This window comes from Arvicanthis niloticus, unplaced genomic scaffold, assembly GCF_011762505.2.
Source record: "Arvicanthis niloticus isolate mArvNil1 unplaced genomic scaffold, mArvNil1.pat.X pat_scaffold_215_arrow_ctg1, whole genome shotgun sequence".
NCBI lineage: Eukaryota > Metazoa > Chordata > Mammalia > Rodentia > Muridae > Arvicanthis > Arvicanthis niloticus.
In genome coordinates this window covers 32186-53070 of record NW_023045886.1, presented here as the reverse complement: position 1 = coordinate 53070, position 20885 = coordinate 32186, and the positions used below count along the sequence as shown (strand labels likewise).

The window sequence follows — 20885 nt, the reverse complement described above, 5'->3', positions numbered from 1 at the left end:
CCTGAGGTGTAATCTCACTCAGAAGTTGTGTTTCAGACAGAAGATCATAAGGACCCATGAAAACCGCAAAACAGGATTTAGGGTTAAAGGGAAAATCCCTGCTTTAAAGCTCATTGAATAGAACATAGTCTCTCTGTGTCAGTTATCTGGGAGCAAGCTGTGTTGAGAAAAACACCATTTACTAATTTCGTAATATACAGCTTGACACACAATCATGTCTACTTGTGTCATGATTAACTTCCAAATGAAATCAATAACCAGGTCATGATAGTATTGAAACATGAGATAATTATGACTCAAACAATCACAAATGCATCATAAATTTAGAAAAAGTAGCAATGTCCCTTGAGGGGGATCCTTTTGGCATCTCAAATTTAAATATGATAACCATTGATAACTCTCTTAATTGATGCTACATCGTATGATAAAGAAATAGAGAAGATAATGCAATATCTGTACAAACACATTCTTAACCAAATACAACAGAAATGCGTGTATCAGTTATAATCCTCATTTCTGCAACTGGTCAAATGGCTTTAGCAGGTAACCATGTATGTTCAACAAGGCCTCTTTATTTAGAGAAATAAGGACTCTGAGACTTATCTTATTTGCTAAGGCTTTGGACAAATACCTTGGGCTGGTTCCCTGGCTAGCTCATAATACATAATCCCATTTATTTGACACTATTTTCTGCCATGTGGTTAGTTACTGCTCCTCTGCTTCCTGTGTCTGTCTTCTTCAGTGTTCTGGGACAGATCTCCTGCTTTCCTGACTGATATTTCTAACTACCTTCCTCGACTACCCATTCTGCATTTCCCCACTTTCAGCAATGACCTTAGCAGGTCTTACCTCCTTTCTTGGAGGAGTGACCTTACTGCCATTCCTGAAGAGTCTGTGTCCTTTGTTATTCTGCCTGGATTAGGCTGTTGTAGTTTCCCATTGATTTCAATCACAGGACATGGTAGTACTAAGAGAAGCCCTAAAGGATCTCCTGCACCCCAGACATGATCCTTCTTACCCCCATTGTGGAGAGACAATCTAATTTCCCCTTGGTGATGTACATCAATCACACCTCCTAACATTGCTGTCCCTTGCTTAGCCTAATGGCAATGTCTAGAAAGGAGAGTAAGGGTGGAACTTCCGGGCTGAGAGAGAGCCTCTGGGAGAAGAATCAGAGGCAGGAGGATTCACCAGCATGACATGGGGAAGGACATGTACCAGGTCTGTGAGAAAGAGGTAAAGAACTGGTCACATGGGGGGACAAAGGCCAGTATTTGTCAGGTTAGAATACCTGAAAGTCTGACAAGCTAAGCATCTAATATAATAATAATAATAATAATAATAATAATAATAATAATAATAATAATAAAATAATAATAATAATAACGTCTCTGTGTCTTTATTCATCCACTGCAGGACCAAGAAAGTCCCACTATTTGTGACTCATCCCTGCAGGCTGCTGTCACCTAATCAGCACAGTAACTGTGTCTTCAGATAGTCACTCCATCTTTCTATGAAGCCATCTGCCTCAGGTTGGTGGAGACCATGGTAAGACCAGAGAACTCTATGACCATGGGCCCACTGTCACACTTCTGCTGTGAAGTGAGTTCCTTGGTCAGACTACCACATGGAACTCTGTGTGGAATAGCATGATGGTGGCTAAGGCATTCTGTAAGTTCACTGATGGTGGTTTCAGCAGAAGCATCACATGCAGGAAAGGCAAATCCACAGTCAGAATGAGATTCTACTCCAATAAGTACCAAGTGTTGTCCTTTCCATGAAGGACCTGGTCCAATGTAGTCGACCTGCCACCAGGTTGCTGGTTGGTCACCTCAGAAATGGTGGCACATCTGGGGTTCAGTGTTGGTCTCTGCTGTTGGCAGATCTGGTTTTCAGCAGCAGCTGTAGCCATACAGCTGTAGTGAGTGGAAGTCCACATTGTCGAGCCCATCCATAACCTTCATCTCTGGCACCATGGTCTCTCCATTCATGGGCCCATTGGGTAATGACAGAGACAGCTGACCATTCTGACTGTCCACAGAATGGGTCACTACCTACTTGATTATTGAACTTCTCCCTAGCTGATGTCACCTTTTGATGAGCATGTACATGGGACACAAGTGTCTTCACGCCCTTCCCCCATTTGGAGAGATCCATGCACATGCTTCTTCCTCAGATGACTCCAATCATGCTCTTTCCAAGTCCCTGTCCATCAAGCCGATCCATTGGCCACAGACAATGAATTACAGGACAATCATACATCTGGACATTTCTCCATCCAAATAAAATGTTTTACCATGTGTATGGCCTGAACTTCCACACACTGTCAAGATTTTCCTTCACAAGTGTGTTTCAGGATTCTCCTAGAAAGGGGTTGCAATGCTGCAGCTGTCCACTTCTGGTGCTTGTACAACATGCAGAACAATCAGCAAGACAGGCTCTAGTCTCTTCTTCCCGAGTCTTCCAATAATAAGGCACAACTCATGAGGCTGTAGGTGCATGCTTGGCAGTAGATGACGTTGTAACAAGAGTAGAGACCATAGGCATTTGGGCAAAGTCTTCATATAAATTCCTTGTGCCTATAGGACCTGTCCAGGCCTGATTACTTTTATACCTCTTCCATTTGATAATAGGTTAGGGCTGTGTGTCCAGTTTCATGACTTGCTGGGTCAGAAAATATCCAACTCATTATGGGCAGCAGAGGTCACAAGGTAACTTAGTGGCCCATTGTCAAATGTTCAGTTTCTGAACAGGAAACTTAAGGATTCCTTGGAAAATCAATTGTGTTGGATGGTGCTTTGCTGCTGCAAACACATGAAGGAACATTTCTCTGAAGTAGACACCAGTGAAGGCTAAGACAGACTCGCAAAAGAACATTTAGTTGAAGTGGACACAGGTGAAGGGGTGTTATCTCAATCAAGCACGTGAAAGAACACGTGATGAAGTATTCTTTGCTAACAGCACCTGTGTATTGGTCTGCCTTACATAACATAGTTGGGCTGCATTTGTCAGGACTCCACAGAGAGAAATGCACCAAAAAACTTCTAGTTGTGTGCTGTGGCTTGCTGTGACTTCTTGCCACTTCCATGGACTCATGCTGATGGCAGAGTGATGTCATCTGAAACAGACACACATGCTGAGGTAAGATCTGTGGAGGACACCTGATGTTTGGAGTGAGTATAAATAGAACTTGACAGACAGTGATGGAGGCTGAGTGTGGCTTGCATAGAGGTCTAGCTGTGTGACCCTTGTGGGACTCGTATCTTTGCTGATATTTGCTTCCCTGAGAGAGGGACAGCTGAGACCGGCTCCTGACATTCCTACTGGTCCACATCCCTCTTGCTGATTCCTCCCAAGGCAGAGGCCTGGCTGTCTCTGCTGGGTAGTGCACTGCTGATGATTCCTGTGTGCTATCCAGACTCTACCAAACAGGACTTCTGATATATCCCTGAAGTGTTTGTGAGCAGACCAAACTGTCCCTAAGGACTCCTGTGAACTGAACTTCTGACTTCCAGACAAAGCAGATAGGATTTGCTTCAAAGAACCATTTATACCCAGTTTCACTTCCCCCATATCCTTTGTTTCCCATAACTTTTGGTGGGTAGTGGGCCAGAAGGGAGGCTAAAGTGTTTAACAACCATCATATAAGTAGGTTTTGAAGCCAGGCAGTGGTGGCGCACGCCTTTAATCCCAGCACTTGAGAGCCAGAGGCAGGCAAATTTCTGAGTTTGGGGCCAGCCTGGTCTACAGAGTGAGTTCCAAGACAGCCAGAGCTACACAGAGAAACCCTGTCTCAAAAAGTAACAAAAAACAAACAAACAAAAAAAGTAGGCTCTGAAAATGTTACAAAGATGTGGTGCTGTCTTTGATTCACTATTTCCCTTGGCAGAGGGAACTCTAAAGGCTTCCATTTAGCCTTTCCAACCATGACAGCCCTCACTCCACAGGTCAGGGAACGAATATGAGAATTCTGCCAACTTCTAAGTATATCTATCCCAGTTATACAATCTGGGACTGGAAAATAACCACAGGATGAATTCAGGACCCCAATGAGTCAGATTTCTGCCAAAACCTCATTAATTACTAGGCTTCCATAGGAGTCTACTAATTGAAGTGCCATAATGTGTCCTGAGATCTCCTGAAATTAGCATTAATTTGGATCAATATCCAATAGAGCCTGGAAAGGCTGATTAGTGTACGGCTATCCCAGTGAAAGCCTGTCCATCCCACTAGGAAAGGACTGGAGAAAGGGTAGCAGCAAACATTTTAGGTATTTTAGAAGGTACTTACTTACTCAGGGTAACCTGACCATTCATTCATTCAAGGGGTCCTGGGTCTGTAAACTGGCCCAAGTCTAGAAACTGATTCACAAGCCAAGATGTTGTTTTGCCACTATTATGTAGTCTTTCTCTCATTTGTTGACAATTGTTTTACTTACATGATCAAACAAAAATTCTGTAGGCTTCTGTGGTGATTTCATTAAGAATACTTGCCCCGACTTGGTTGTGCATATCCAGAGGCAGACTGAGCTCTGAGTTCGAGACCAGCCTAGTGTACAGAGGGAGTTCCAAGGCAGCCAAGGCTACACAGAGAGACCTGTAGCTGGTCTCTGTTACTTTCTGGGTTCTTTATTCCCACCCTTTATTCTCCTGGTTTCACTCCCTATGACTAGATAGAGAAGAAAGAAGGATAGAGGAGACAGAGAAAGAGAAGAGAGGGAGGGAGAGAGAGAGAGAGAGAGAGAGAGAGAGAGAGAGAGAGAGAGAGAGATTTTCAAACATTTCTCCCAACCTTTCCTCCCTCAGTTCCCCAACAGTCTGCTTACACAGTCCCTTCTCCCAGTCCTCCCAATACCAGCAGCTCCGAACTGTAACAACTGTTCTAGCCTATCTGCTCAGTCAGCTCCTCCTGGCTCTACTGTCTCCCAACAATATCTTCTGCACCAACTGCTTCTCCCCTCACTCTGCTCCTCCAATCCCTTTCTCAGCCTCAGCTGGTTTTCTAATAAACTATCCTGGTCCTAGAAATCCAAGAGGCACCAACAATTAAGGTCATAGTGTCAAGCAGTTCTAACAGCTAAGAATTCTACAGAGCCGGTTGATTAGCAACTGGATACATTTTAAAGGGCCAGGTGCATACAATAAAGCACTTTACAGACAGTCTTTAAAAAATGGAAGGGAAAATATATTCAATATTCAGCCCCTTAAGCTCATGAATTTGAATGCTTGGTCTTCAGGGAGTGGAAGTACTTAGGGGCAATTAGAAGATGTGGCTTTACTTCCTTTTCCGAGCAGCCGCCAAGATGGCTGAAGTGGAGCAGAAGAAGAAGCGCACCTTCCGCAAGTTCACCTATCGTGGCGTGGATCTCGACCAGCTGCTGGACATGACCTATGAGCAGCTGATGCAGTTGTACAGCGCCCGCCAGAGAAGGCGCCTGAACCGCGGCCTGCGGCAGAAGCAGCACTCACTGCTCAAGCGCCTGAGAAAGGCCAAGAAGGAAGCACCGCCCATGGAGAAGCCAGAGGTGGTGAAGACCCACCTGAGGGACATGATCATTCTGCCTGAGATGGTCGGAAGCATAGTGGGCGTGTACAATGGCAAGACCTTCAACCAGGTGGAAATCAAACCAGAGATGATCGGACACTACCTGGGCGAGTTCTCCATCACCTACAAGCCTGTGAAGCACGGCCGGCCGGCCGGGTATTGGTACCACCCACTCCTCCTGATTCATCCCCCTCAAGTAGCCGAGGCCAATAAAAACTGGTGGTTTTGGTCCCTGGGGTGGGGGGTGGGGGGAAGAAGATGTGGCCTTGGGAATTGGGGCTCCAAAAGCCCAGGATATCTGCAGAACCTCTCTCTCTTCCTCTGGCTGTGGATCCAGGTGTAGATCTCTCACCTACTTCTCCAGCACCACGTGTTGCCTGCGTGCCACCATGCTGCCCACCATTACAGTAACGTGACAAACCTCTCAAGCTGTAAGCACGCCCCAATTAAATGCTTCATTTCATAAGTGTGGCCATGATCATGATTTGTCTAACAGCAATGGGACACTGACTCAGACAGAGTTTGGTACCAAGGAGCATGACACTGCTGTCACAGGCCTGACAGTGCTGCTTGTAGATGAACTGTGGGCTGATTTGGAAAGTAACCAAGTGCTTCAAGTGGGGCTTCATGGGACAGTCATAGGAGCATGGAAGACAGTGCTGAGGGTGATTTGAACTGAGAGGGGAACAAGCTGGTGTAGTGTCAGAGGGGGTCAATATTAATAGCACACGGACAATTCTGTGATTTTTTTTTTTTTTTTTGGCCAAAAATGTGGCTGCATTTGCCCCTGTCTGAAAAATCTGCCAGAGGCTAATAAGTTGAGGTTTTAGGTTCATGGCATTGCCAGAGGAGATTTGAAGACAGCCTAGTACTGAGTCTGCCCTGTGGCTATTAGTGGTTGCTCTTATACAGATCTATAATAAAAAGGACCAGCTAATCAAGGAAAACCACAACATGTAAGAAGCACCATGAAATTTAATGGAGCTAAGTCCAGTGCTCAAGGAGATAAAATTGAATAAAAATCCCTGGTAATACAAAGAACACAGGGACTGCATACTCCAGAACAAGATCACAACCAGCTCAGATTACAACTTCTGAATGGGAATTAAAGTTTAAGCACTGAAGGAAATGACCAAAACCAGCAGGCTGTTGAAAACATATTTGAGCCAGGGGTGAAGTTTCAGCTCCAGCAAGCAGCAGAACTTATCAGCTTCAGCCACAGTGTTCTGGTGTCTTCAGAGTCTAAAATACAGGAAAGATGTGGAATCTCTCTTCTCAGCTAAGAATGGTCACTAAGGTCAGGTATAAGGCAGGGCTGTCCCTGCATGGAGGCCCAGAGAGACGTCTGTGTGAAGCTATGAAACTGAAGACTGGATTCCACTGGAGACCTCACATGTTGGGGATGCCACAGTTATGGGACACCTCGTTAAGCGGGAGCTGAACCAAGAGTCCAAGAGAGAGAGGTGTGTTTCAGTCAACAAAGCTGACAGGAGTTGGAGGTCTGAAGAGTGCTGTGACATCAGACATGAAGATGCAGAGTTTGGAGTTTGCCCAGCTGGTTTCTGGTCTTGCTTTGGTTCAGTATTTCCCCACTATGGTCCCTTTCCTTCATTTTGGAATGGAGATGCACATCCTGTGCCAGGGTGTGGATAAAGAATGTGATCTATTTGCTTTTTTATTTTGATTTTTTAGGGGTTACAGCTTAGGGATTGCATGGGTCTCAGAAGAGACTTAGAACTTTGAAGTTTACAATGCACTGAGATTGTTATACACCATTAGACTATGGGGCTTTTAAGGTTGGGCTGAATGCATTTTTGCCTTATGATTATGATTGCTGCAAGCCTATGGGGACCTGGAAGTGGAATGTTGTGGTTTGAATATGAATGCTGCCATAGGCTCATATATTGAAATCTTGATCATCAAGGAATAGCACTGCTTGACAAGGGTGTGGGAGGTGTGGCCTCGTTAGAGTAATGTGGCTTTGTCTGATGACATGAGTCAGAGAGAAGGCTTTGGTTTTCAAAATGCCAAGCCAGGCCTAGTGTCTCTCTCTCTCTCTCTCTCTCTCTCTCTCTCTCTCTCTCTCTCTCTCTCTCTCCTGCCTATGGATCCATATGTAGAACTCTCAGCTCCTTTCCTCAGCCCCATAGCTGCCTGTGTGCATCTCACTGTGATGAGAATGGACTGACCTCTGGAACTGCAAGCAAGCTGCAATTAAATGCTTTCTTTAATGAGGTTTGCTGTGTTCGTGAGGTCTCTTCATAGCAATATCACACTGACTAAGACATTTTCTTATGTATTCCATGCATAGAAACACCATGATTGATTAGCCACAACCAAAGTTCCATGGGAGTCAAGGCACTATAAAATTCACTTTGGCTGTGATGACCTACCATGGGTAGGGTAGTCCATCATGGACATTACTTTGTCTGTGCTTCCCATTATGACAGTTACAATCACCCTGCCTTTAGCAGTTGGGTTCTGCTACCTGAGCCTGTTAACAATTAAACCCACTGCATGTAATCCATCCATTTCAGCAGCAGCGTCTCCAAACCTAAGGTCTGGCATGAGGAAAAGGACAACGACAAAGCTCTTCACATGTGCTGGTGCCCCTCTCAATGTTATGTGTCTGACAGGATCAGTGAAGGACATGATTTCTCGGCCATCCCATGGCAAAGAACTAGGTTTACACAGCATGACCACTCTGCCATCGCATATTCCCTGAGCCTTAAAATCCCCCTAGCAACACTAATCAAACAGATATTACTCATCTTTAACTCTTTTTCAGTGGACCATCTTTTGATAAGTACTTCAGCCAAAGATTCAAACACAGTCCTGACAGCTTTTTAAAATGTGAAAGCTTCCATACTAAAGCTACAGTCTCCACACAGAGTTCCCATATCAAAAACAGCCTGACCCAGTTTTATCTTCCTTCCACCATTATCCCACACCCTCAAAATCCATCCCCACACATATTCCCCAGACTTCTGCTGAATGAATTAGCAAACTCGTCAAGCTCCTTACATGTGTGCACACAAGTGCAGGGCTCCTCCTCATGGACTACACACTCTACCTCCCCTCCTGGAATCTGCTTTGTCTGAAGTCTGGTTACAGGTCTAGAGACAGGAAACACAGCTGCTGACAAACACTGGAGTTGAGAAAGGACTGCTGGATCAGATCAGCATATGTATGTGAGAACCTCAGAAGTGGAAGGACAGGAAATGTGTGGAGTTCAGGGACATGTTTTGCCTTTGTTTCAACAAGAGAAGGAAAAGCTATGAATTCCTTCAAAATTAATAGAGATTAGATTTGACCAAGGGGAGACCTCCTTGAAAATCTTAGCTGCAAAAATGAAGGAAGAAAACAAATAGAACAACAAAACAAAACACGGATTCTCTTCCCTCTGCAGGGAAACAGCTCAGAAAATGGCTGAGACATGAATGTCTCCAGCCAGGACTTCAGCTATTCATAGCCAATAAGTCTTGTTGGCTACAGAGTCCACATGGCTTCTCCAGTCACTCTTTCCTATGGCATGGGTGGATATTTACATTGCAGCTTTAGTATATAGCACAAACAGACGTATTGAGATCTGTACACATTGTACATCCCATACATGTGTTGATGCAGAAATGTGTATTACCTATAAAAGTTTGTGTGTTTACAGAGAAAGGACAAGACACCAAAGAAGACAAATAGCCTGGACGATCCAACCTCAAACTGCCTCAATAGCTGTCTCCTCAGAAATATTCATCCAGAACAACTTCAAAACATCTAGTTAATGTCTTCCAGCCTCACAGACTGCTCCATCAGGACTTCAGTTAATCCCTGCACTGTCCCCTCACGCAGAGACTGGACAGCAAAGAAAGCTAGCTTTCTTAGGATTTGACCATTATCCTAATTATCTTAGGACCCATGAAAGATATCATCATTCCCAGAAAGGGGGAAACAATTTTAAGAACACTAAGCCCTCATTTCCAAAAGTGGGATGGTAGGTGTTTGGTTGTTGACTGGGTGTAGAATGTTTGTCCTTGTGAAAGTAGGGGTGGACACAAGATCTTAAAGGTCCTGGTCAGGGAGGAAACAAAGGAAAGGAGATTAGATTCAGGAATTTTTTCACTTTTTCTTTCTTCTGTCTTTCTTTCTCTATAATCTAATATTATAGTTGAAGTGGGAGAAGGGATGAGAAGAAAAAGCAGGGTTTGTAGGCATGAATTTTTCTCAACCTACTTTAATGAATGTTCAACCTTTCCTTTCGCCCACCACCCAGAAGAGGCAGTGGAAGAGAAAAGTTATTAGGATATGGGGGATGCAGACCTGTTTAATACTAGTTCTTTGGGGTGAGTTCAATCTCCTTACCAGCAGTTCAGTCCAGCAGAAAACATGGAATACAAATAACAGCTGCAGTCCAGTCCTCTCGGCAGGCAGACGCCAAGCCCGAACCAGCAACTGTACTTCAATCCTGAAGAAACTGCAACACTCAGCAACCAAGAAACAGCAGAAACCTCAGGAGAGGTTCTTTGTAGAGTTTCTCTCAATGACAGCGTTAACACTAGTGGATCTCAATAATTACATAAGGCAAACCAATACATGCTGTCCTTAGTGAAGAACAGCAAGGCAGAGCAAACTAAACCGAAGCTCAGTGCTCATCTCCGACTGTCTGTGGGGTCATATTTATACTCCTGCATCACAGGTCCTTTCACGTGTCTGCTATAGCAAAACATCCTTTTCCTGTGTCTCTTTTAGCAAAAAATTCTTTTATGTGTGTGCTCCAGGAAACCATCACTTGATATAACTAACTTTCCAAAGAAAGCAGAAGTTTCCATGTCAGGACCATAAAGGGATGACAGGATACAAGGGTAGATGTTGACTCTGCTTCTAGACTAAACAGCATGAACTACTAGTCTCACATATTTCACACTGGTTTGAATTTTTTTACATTGAGAGATATTTAAACTTATATTTTGCTACAACACCATATACATGCTTGAACTCTTGTTTAAGGTATTGTCCCTATGCAATTCATTTTAAAATGTAATGTAAAGTTCTAGTCCTTGAAAGAAACTATTGAAAACAGTTCAAGATAATTAAGAAATGTAAGTGGGTATTCAGGCAATCAAACTTATGGACGTGTCAGGTACTAGTTGTGTTAATCACAGAAATAAGCTCTCTTTAGCCTTTTATAAATGTTTCCAAAGTTGAACAGATAGTACATGGCTAGAAACAAGCAACATTTGTCTATTCTGATATACTATAGAAAATAGATGGCCTTCAAAAATCTCAGAGATCTACAGGTTATGGCATACAAAATGTTTTATTAACACAAGGCTTTCGGTAGCAGTGAGACATGACTGTGCCTGGCAGCACCGCGTTCTACTTCAGAGAGGATGATGGGCAGTGAAGATCCTCCATATGGAGTTTGCTTCAAATGTGGCAAAGCTGGACACCAGCCAAACACCTGCCCTTGCTTCAACCGCAGCCTGCATGCTGTCCTAACAGTGACAAGCAGGACACAGAGGAAGTTGACTGGTGAGCTTTCCCAAGACACGTTGAGGAAGTCCTTCAATATTCCTGCTTCACAAAAAAAGTCTGTCATATACTGGGCCAGTAGCCTGAAGATGGATGCCCCAGCACTGCAGGAGAATCTTGGGTGACTGTCCAGGCAGCCAGACATGTCTGCCATTTCCACAGCTTTGTAAGGAAGCTGCTTGCCCTGCACTTCCTGTTTTCTCAGGGAATATTTATCTTTCTCAGGTCACTGATAGGGTAGATGACTAGGTAGTTACAGGCTCAGAGTAAAGCTTAAGTTGTTTAGGATTTAAGAAAACGATTTAGGTCTAGGAAGACTTTTTTTTAGGTGAATAATTTCAAGTTACAATAGAAAGGAAATTAGGCAAAGACCTTTGGACTCACAGGATAGATAGGACTTTGGATTCATTGGATAGATAATAGAGTAATTTCTCAATGGTTGTCAAATACAAATGAACCAGACATTTTTTTCAAACCAGAAAAATTTGAATGCTATTCTTATACTTTTTACATTCAGAATGAATATTCTTAATTTTTAAAATTAATTCTTCTTAATTAAGTAAACAGTTAAATAAAATTGATTAAAGAATTAAAGATAATTTTAAATAATAATTCTTAATTAAATTTTTAATTTTTTATAGTTATGTTTTTATACTTGCTCTCATTGTATATGGTTTATGATGTCAGAGAAAGAGCCTTTTATAGGACTAAAGGGGGCAATGTTGAGGTAATGCTGTTGTTCACTGTGTGAAGATGAGTCTCTGTCCTACCTTGCCTACCTAAAGCACCTTCTGAGTGGTAAAATAAAAGGCCTATGTCCTGTAGTAAAGGAGAGTAGAAGGCAGGACTCTGGTCAGAGAGAGGAACTCTAGGAAGAGAGAAGCATGGGGGATTCACCATCCAGACTCTGAGGAAGTGGGATGTGTGAAACTGAGGAGAGGTGACCAGCCACATGGCAGAACTAGAATAGTATAAACGGGATAACTGAATATGAGATAGCTGGGAACAGGCCTAGCATAAAGCCTAGGCATTCATAAATAAATGTAAGTCTGCTGTCATTACTCAGAGCAAGGAGGGCAAGCAGGAATGTCCCACAGATGCAGCAAGAGCAAGCAGACAAAGAGCAAGCCTTTTTTTTTCTTCCATGTCTTCATGTAGGCTTTCAGAACCAGCAGGGGTGACCCAGATGAGAAGGGGAAGGAGTTCCAACTCAAATATTCTGGACTACAAATGTGTCTTCCTACATCAAAGAAAAGGATCAGAAATTGTTCTACCCACTTGAAATTAAGCAAAAACTCCTCACAGATGTTGCCCTCCAATTTGGGTTTTTAGTTATCCCACATGCACCTGACATCAAAAAATCAACATCACAATCCATGTCAGAGTTCTGGAACTACTCTGTTTGGGGCTTTGCAGCTCCATTTAGCACTCATGGCTCTGCCTCCTGCCTCCCCTCTTACAGGGAGTTTTCTTCTCACAGGTGGAAAAGCATAGAAAGTTCTTCTGGATGTAAGTTTGATGAGAGCAGTGCAGCATGAGACCTGACACCCCTGGAGACCTGCAGACAGAAAGGAGGCCCTGGGGCAGCTCAGTCAGCCTGGATCCCCTTTACCCTCAGCTCTGTGGGCTCAAACTCATTCCTCTGTGTTTCCTCCACCAGGGGGCGATGTTGCCCAAGACTGTGATGCTTCATCTTCAACAGGTGAGACCCTGGAGGGTCTGCAGTGGGAGGGAAGATGGGGAAAGGGGACACTTTTCTCTGCAAAAACACTCTGGATAATGTGATGTCATAGTCTGTTACAAATTAGCATTCAGACCTCTGAGTGGAATTCATCTTATTTATAGGGAATCAAAAATAAAACATCTGCTCAAGTGCAAACATGAGCACACACTGTGTCTTCTTCCTGTGATGATACACTGTTCACAGTAGGACCATACAATGAATTATCTTCTCTATCTTTAATTTTATGTTTTTAACAAATTGGCTTTCAGTCCGCTTTATTTCAAGTATCTGTTCCTGTTTTCTTCCAGTGTTGGCTTCATTGTCTGGTGATAGAGTATTATCTAAACAGACCCGTGTCCTCAGCCCCTGGCCTCACACACTAGATGGGTAGAAGAAAGAGAGGGAGCAATTTTCCAATCATATTTTTTAACTTTAATATTATTAGATGTATTTATTTTTCATATATGAGTATGTAGGTGCACAAGCATTGGATCCTCTGGAACTGAAGTTACAGATGGTTGACAGCCGCCATGTGCTGATGGAACTCACCCTGGATCCTCTGCAACAGCAACAAGTGCTCTTAGCTGCTGAGCCATCTCTCCAGCCACTATGGAAATGTTTACATAAGGAAAATACACAGCTGATTCACAGCATGCTGGCTGAGCACTGAGAGAAACTAGATGCACAGGAAGAGACAGGGTCAGTGCAGAGCTCAGGAGGGAGGGATGCTGGGCACTGATGGGGTGAGATCTGAGGGACAGAGACAGAGAGGGGCTGAGCAGGAAGAGACAGAGGCAAAGAGGCAGATGCTAACTCAGCAGAGTGCCCTGTTTGAGGGTATTTCTATCAGATTGCACTGGACACATCTGCAGAACCCTGCTGGCATCTTACATTTCACAGTGAATGCTGTGCTGGTTTGAATGAGAACAGCCACACAGGCTCATAGGAATGAATACTTCATATCCAGCTGATGGGACTCATTGGAAAGCTGGTGGAAAGGATTGGGATGTGTGGACTGATTGGAGAAGTGTCACTGAGGCTGGGCATTGAGGTTTAAAAACTTCCAGGCTTCTGGCACCTGTGGTGGACTTTTCTATGACTATGATAAGACACTGTGTCTTAACAAATTGTTAACTGTTGACTGGGCAGCCATGGGCAGTGGCTTGGCTGGACTTTGATGGCACAGGAGGTGGGAAGCTGACCCAGGGGCCATTATAGAGCAGGTGACAGTGCAGATCACCATAGCCAGTGCATAGGAGCTGCAGAAGATGACTGACAGGTGTTTCGGGAAGTGCATCTGGAAGCCTGGGGCTCCTTGGATAACTCAGAGCAGAAATGCATCACCATGTGCATGGACTGCTGCATAGATGCCTTGAATACTGTGTCCTATGCCTAAAACTTGACTGCAGAGGGAATAAGACAACACATGACTGAGACCTGTTCCTCAGGACACGGTTCTCAGAAGAGAGCAAGGACCAGTGTGAGTGCAGGGATCTGGGTGCCCACACTGAGCTGTGACCTCATGAGAGCAGGCCAGTAAATCCCTGCTGGGAGGGTGGGGAAGGGGAGACTCTCACTGTTCCCAGTGTCTCTCCCTTGGTGTGCAGATAGAGGTGTGAGCTCCCACTGTTCCTCCACCACACCTTTCCTCTGCCATCATGGACTCAAACCTTCTGAGACTAGAGAACAGATTAAACACATATTTATAAGTTGCTGGGGGTCACAGTGTATATCATAGCCATAGAAATATAACTAAAGCCAGGTGTGATGACCCAGGCTTATAATCCCAGCATCAGGATGCAAAGACAGGTAGAACTCTGTGAGTTCAAGGCCAGCCTTGTCTACATGGTGAGTTCTAAGACAGCCAGAACTGTGGAGACAGACCTTGTCTCAAAATAGAATAAAATAAGAGGAAAAGTAACAGAACAGATCCTTTCTGTGGAGCTGCCTAAGGCCAGCTGCTTCCTTAGGTTAGTCAGGATGAAACCTAAGAGCATCAAGTTCCCAGGGAATCAGAGAAGAGATCAGGTCAAATTCCACAGAATCAAAACCTGTATAGATTTACTTTCCTCACACTACTGATCAAGGCTGATACCTCACATCTCCAATGTGTACTCTCTGGCATAAGAATCATCTTTCTTCCAGTGTCCACACTGCACAGGCCTGAGAAACTCTGAGGCCAACTCGGTTATCAGATCCACTGTCCTACACAGCTGTGACACTCATGTCCCTCACCTCATCAGCTCATAGTGTGAGTGAAGGTCAGAGGGAGTGAGAGAGTCACAGATTACATAACTTCTACCACACTATCATCATTATTCTGTGTTATAGTTAATTACAGTTCCTCTCCTACTGTGACTGAGTCACTAAAGCAATGGAAGTGCAGACACAGGGCAAGTGCACTGTAGCCAGAAACCAGTGCCCCCTGCTCTATGTAGTCTCCAAAGGGGTCTCTCTTCCCAGTGGACAAGGGAGTCGACTGTGCTGATGCAATGACCCAGATCCACATGGACAAACCCAGGACCCAGAATAAAGATCCTTAAAAAAAAAAAAAAAAAAAAAAAAAAAGAAATACTGACCTGGAACCACAGACTCTTCATCTAGGAAGTAACACCAGGAATCTGTGTCTCAGCCCAAGGCTGACAAGATGGATACTGAGGGAAGAGGCAATGTCTCCTCTTACAGATGAAAGTCCTGCAGTCAGGCTTGGCTGTGTGAGCCCACTCTGCGGGGGAAAATAGAGCTTGGTTTATGTCAGGTCCCTGTGGGGATTGCAGGCCAGCGCCTCTGCTTTAAGGAGAAGCATCTCTCCACTGTATCCCAAACTGCTGTGTCACCATTATATTCCTGAAAGTGGCTTTTCTTCTAGAAGACTCCAGGGTCTGATTTCTGAAGAGAAGACAAAAGAGGAAGTGTGGAGGAGAGGACACAGAGAGTCTGGCCTGTGGGTCTCTCCTAGTGTCCAGACAGCTCCTAGGTCAGAACTCAGAGACACCATGACAAACAGAGCTCTGTCCACAGCACAGGGTGCAGGCAAAGTCTTAGTCTCCAGGTGGTGAGGTCTGGGATGGGAAAGCCTAGGGCTGGGGATTGGCCATCTCTCCAGTTTCACTTCTGCTCCTAACCTGGGATAGGTCCTTCTGCCCAGAAGCTGATAATGCATTGGCACATCTCACCCCTATTGGGTGACCAGATCCTGGGGAACCAACCAGCATCGTGGTGGCCACTAGTTATAAAGTCCATGCAGCCCGCAGGACTCAGAAGCCCTGGATCCCAGATGGGGGCAATGGCTCAGGGCACTCTGCTCCTGCTGCTGGTGGCTGCCCTGGCCCCAACTCAGACCTGCGCAGGTGAGTGCGGCGTCGGGAGGGAAACCGGCTCTGGGGGGAGGGGCGGGGGCAGCACCAGGGAAGCCGCGTCCCCTCGTCGCCCACCAGACCCTTCGCCCCTTCTCAACGCGCATCCCGTGTTCTCCCGCCCTGCTCCCCTCCCGGCCCGCGCACCCGCCCGGGGTCCCGGGAGGAGGTCGGGTCTCACCAAGTGCCACCCCCAGGCTCACACTCCCTGCGGTATTTCCACACCGCCGTGTCACGGCCCGGCCTCGGGAAACCCCGGTTCATCTCTGTCGGCTACGTGGACGACACGGAGTTCGTGCGCTTTGACAGCGATGAGGAGAATCCGAGATATGAACCGCGCGCGCCGTGGATGGAACAGGTGGGGCCGGAGTATTGGGAGGAGCAGACACAGATCGCGAAGAGTAATGAGCAGATTTACCAAGTGAACCTGAGGACCCTGCTCCGCTACTACAACCAGAGCGAGGACGGTGAGTGACCCTGGGTCGAAGGTCACAACTCCTCCACTTCCAGGACGGTTTTCTGGCCCCAAGTCCAGGCACCAGGGACACGTTTCCCTTTCAGTTAGGAGGAGTCTGCGGGTGGGCGGGGCCGGGGCAGGTGGGCGGCGCTGACCGGGGGTCCCGCAGGTTCTCATACGCTCCAGAGGATGACTGGCTGTGACATGGGGTCCGACGGGAGCCTCCTCCGCGGGTACACGCAGTTCGCCTACGATGGCCATGATTATATCGCCCTGAATGAAGACCTGGAAACCTGGACAGCGGCGGACATGGCGGCGCAGATCACCCGACGCAAGTGGGAGCAGGCTGGTGATGCAGAGAGACACAGGGCCTACCTGGAGGGCACGTGCGTGGTGTGGCTCCACAGATACCTGGAGCTCGGGAAGGAGACGCTGCTGCGCACAGGTGCAGGGCCGCGGGCAGCTCCTCCCTCCGCCCTCCGGCCGGGGCTCAGTCCTGGGGAAGAAGAAACCATCAGCTGGGGTCATGCTCCTGTCTCAGAGGGGAAAGAGTGTCCTTATGTCTTCTGATACTCATCACAATGACTGCACTGACTCTCCCAGGGCTCAGCCTTCTCCCTGGACAGTTCCCAGTCTGTCTCAGGAGGGAAGGAGACAATTTCATGACTTAATAATAGCGGCTCCCTGCTGTCAGCCATGGTCTCTCCCAGGCCAGGTTCTCTGCCCACACCCACTGTCTGTGGACACTAACTCCTGTCATGCTGAGTATGTCAGCCCTTACACGGCAGAACAGGAAGTCTCCTTTACCTGATGGGAGACATGGACTCCCCTACACTAGGCTGGTTCCCCCAGTTTCTAGAACTTTACAAAGAATACATTCTCACAGATCTCTGCTGTCTCTGGGGTTTGCATCCCTTCGACATCCCAATTCTATCTATTCCTACAGTGGTGAATGGTCACATGAGTCCTAATGGGGTACCCTGGAGGAATATAAACTGTGGAATTTCTTTTTTTTCCCCTTTCTCTCTTTTTCTTATTTCTTACTTTCTTTTTTCTTTACATTTTTTGAAGGCAATATTTTGCTTCTAGTCAGTTTTTGTCTGCACTGGAGTGATCCTGTTTCACAATGCCCTTGTATTATTTGTATCAGTCTCCACAGGTGCCAGGGGAGACACCTAACCTGAATAATTAGAGAAGTTAATTCAGGGTTCTTATTAAAGGAGAGGTTCTAGTGAGCTTAGACTGTTTCCTGTCAGAACTAAACATCCAGAAGCCTCCTGCTCTTCCTCTGCCCCCACAAGTTACTGTGCTCCCCCTAGTGAATCAGGAATTGGACTTTCTGAGAGACAGGGTCTTCTGCAATCCAGGGCTGAAGTGAGAGGGAAGATCCACACACCCTGTGAGCCTGATATGTTCCAGTGAGTGCTGCACTGGGGTCCACAGCACACACTCCAGGGATCCTGTGTAACACACCTGTACCTTGTCACCTCAGAAAAAGGGGCTGGGAGTCATTTTCTCTGGCTGAGTGTCAGAAGTTCACCACCTTTCTGCTACACAGTTTGTGATGGCTGTTCACTAGGACTGACAGTTATGCTGGTCAGCAAGATGACCACAGTATTTGAGTCTCAGAAGTGGCAGCAGTAGTTGTGGGCAGCCTTCATGTAGCCCTGTCCCTAATTTCTTATTTGACATGAATTTAAAGTCATATATAAATTAAATATTTTCCATTCCATCTTCCATTGCTTGACTACCTATCTCATGCTGTAGAACATCATATGAAAAAGGCCATGTTGATGTGCTGGCTCATTTAGATTCCCTCTTACCTTCTGAGTCCCCCCTAAAAATGTACAGCTCTGTGCTGAGGGGACCAGCTTTATCTGCAGATCATTATTGTGATGGCAGTTGAAATGTCAGACACATAGTTCACTATCATCACTGATTTAACTTTGTCTTGTGTAGATTTCAGTTTGTCTTGTTAATTGTGGGATTTCTTAAATCTTCCACACAGATCCCCCAAAGGCACATGTGACCCATCACCCCAGTTCCGAAGGTGATGTCACCCTGAGGTGCTGGGCCATGGGCTTCTACCCTGCTGACATCACTCTGACCTGGCAGTTGAATGGGGAGGACCTGACCCAGGACATGGAGCTTGTGGAGACCAGGCCTGCAGGGGATGGAACCTTCCAGAAGTGGGCATCTGTGGTGGTGCCTCTTGGGAAGGAGCAGAATTACACTTGCCATGTGCAACATGAGGGGCTGCCTGAGCCTCTCACCCTGAAATGGGGTAAGAAGGGTATGGGTGCAGGGCTGGGGTCAGGGGAAGCTGGAGCCTTCTGAAGACCCTGAGCTGGTCAGGGCTGAGAGCTGGGGTCATAACCCTCACCTTCATTTCCTGTCCCTGTCCTTCCCAGAGCCTCCTCCACCACAGACTCCAACATGGGGATCACTGTTGTCCTGGTTGTCCTTGGAACTATGGCCATCATTGGAGCTGTGGTGGCTTTTGTGATAAAAAGGAGGAGAAACAGAGGTAGGAAAGGGCAGGGTCTCCATTTTCTCCCATTTTTCTTTAGAAGTGTGCTCTGCACATTAATGGAAAACAAATACACACACTTTATTGCTTCTGTCTCCAACTGGTTCTGCTGTCAGTTCTGGAAACTTCCTAGTGTCAAGATATTGTTTGAACTCTCACAGCTTGTCTTCTCACAGATGGAAAAGTAGGAAACTATACTCCAGCTCCAGGAGAATTTGTGTGACAGTATTGTCCCTGATGCCATCAGAGTGAAGCAGGAGAGGTTGGGAGCTCTGGAAACCCATAATAGCTTCTCTATTGTAATCATCCTGCAGCCTGTGTCAGTCCTTGCTATTCATATTTCTTAATATATTTTACCCTAGGCAGGGACAGCTCCCAGAGCTCTGATATGTCTCTCCCAAATTGTAAAGGTGACATTCTGGGGTCTGACTGGGGAGGGGTAATATGGACAATGTGGACATGATTGTGTTTCAGGGACTTCCAGAATCTCATGTGTGTGATGTGTGGGTTGTTGGGATGTTGTCTTCACAGTGATGGTTCATGACTCTCATTCTCTAGCCTGAAGACAGCAGCCTGGAGTGGACTGAGTGACAGACTGTGTTCAGGTCTCTCCTGTGACATCCAGAGCCCTCAGTTTTCTTTAGACAACAGTGTCTGATGTTCCCTGTGAGCTTATGGGCTCAATGTGAAGAACCGTGGAGCCCAGTCCACCACTGCACACCAAGGCCCTGTCCCTGCACTGCCTGAGTTTCCTTCCACAGCCAAACTTCTTGATTCAGCCAAACACTGGGGGACATCTGTATCCTGTCAGCTCCATGCTGCCCTGAGCTGCAGCTCCTCACTTCCACACTGAGAATAAGAATCTGAATGAGACCTTGATTTTTAAAATCTTGACGTGAGTGTTGATGGCTTTTTAATTTAATGGATTGAGAATACTTAGACATTTTTGAAGAGATAAATGGCAGATGGAGAACCTTCCAGAATCTGTGTCACAAGCTGTGCGTATCTGGTGGGACAGGATGAGGCTGTGGGACTTGAGTTTGAACAGGGCTGTGCCCAGGGGGACTCAGTGTGTTATTATCTCTGAAGGGGTCACTCCTGGGTTGTGTTACGTCCCAGCTCTGCTCTCTCCATCACTATGAAGCACATTCTGAGAGTCTGTGGTCACAAGGACACAGGGAAGGTACTCAGCAGAGTCCCCTGTTTGAGGGTATTTCTGTCAGATTGCAATGGACACATCTCTAGAATCCCACTGCTATCTTATATTTCATAGAGAATTCTGTGCTGGTTTGAATGAGAACAGCCACACAGGCTCATAAGAATGAATACTTCATATCAAGCTGATGGAACTCTTGGGAAAGGATTGGATGTGTGGCATTGTTGGAGAAGTGTCACTGGGGCTGGGTATTGAGGTTTTAAAAACTTCCAGGCTTCAGGCACCCATGGTGGGCTGTGCCTGGTTCACTGTGCAGCCATGGGCAGTGGCTCGGCTGGACTTTAATGACATTGTGGTGGAAAGCTGGACCCAGGGGCCATTATAGAGCAGGTGAAAGTGCAGATCACCATAGCCTATGTGAAGGAACTACTGAAGATGAGTAACAGGTGTTTCAGGAAGTACATCAGAAATCCTGGGGCTCCTTAGATAATTCAGAAAAGAAATGCATCACCATGTGCATGAACCCCTACATGGACACTTTGAACACTGTGTCCTATGCCTACAACTCTAGACTGCAGAGAGAACAAGCCAAC

The 20885-nt window shown here is 46.0% G+C and overlaps 1 long non-coding RNA gene and 2 pseudogenes across 2 annotated transcripts; 2 read left to right on the top strand and 1 right to left on the bottom strand.

Annotated features, from left to right (window-relative positions):
• Positions 1-1416: 1416 nt before the first annotated feature.
• LOC143433761 (uncharacterized) lies at positions 1417-15859 on the bottom strand. Its single transcript, XR_013070254.1, has 3 exons — positions 15373-15859; positions 9901-10003; positions 1417-3118 (listed from the first exon to the last, which is right to left on the bottom strand). It is a non-coding gene; the product is annotated as an uncharacterized LOC143433761 (long non-coding RNA).
• Positions 5247-5744, top strand: LOC117701713 (small ribosomal subunit protein uS19 pseudogene; annotated as a pseudogene).
• A 127-nt stretch (positions 15860-15986) lies between the features above and the next one.
• Positions 15987-20030, top strand: LOC117701711 (H-2 class I histocompatibility antigen, L-D alpha chain-like; annotated as a pseudogene). Its single transcript, XR_004605806.2, has 6 exons — positions 15987-16143; positions 16347-16616; positions 16776-17051; positions 18615-18890; positions 19018-19133; positions 19695-20030. The product of XR_004605806.2 is annotated as an H-2 class I histocompatibility antigen, L-D alpha chain-like (transcript).
• Positions 20031-20885: the final 855 nt, after the last annotated feature.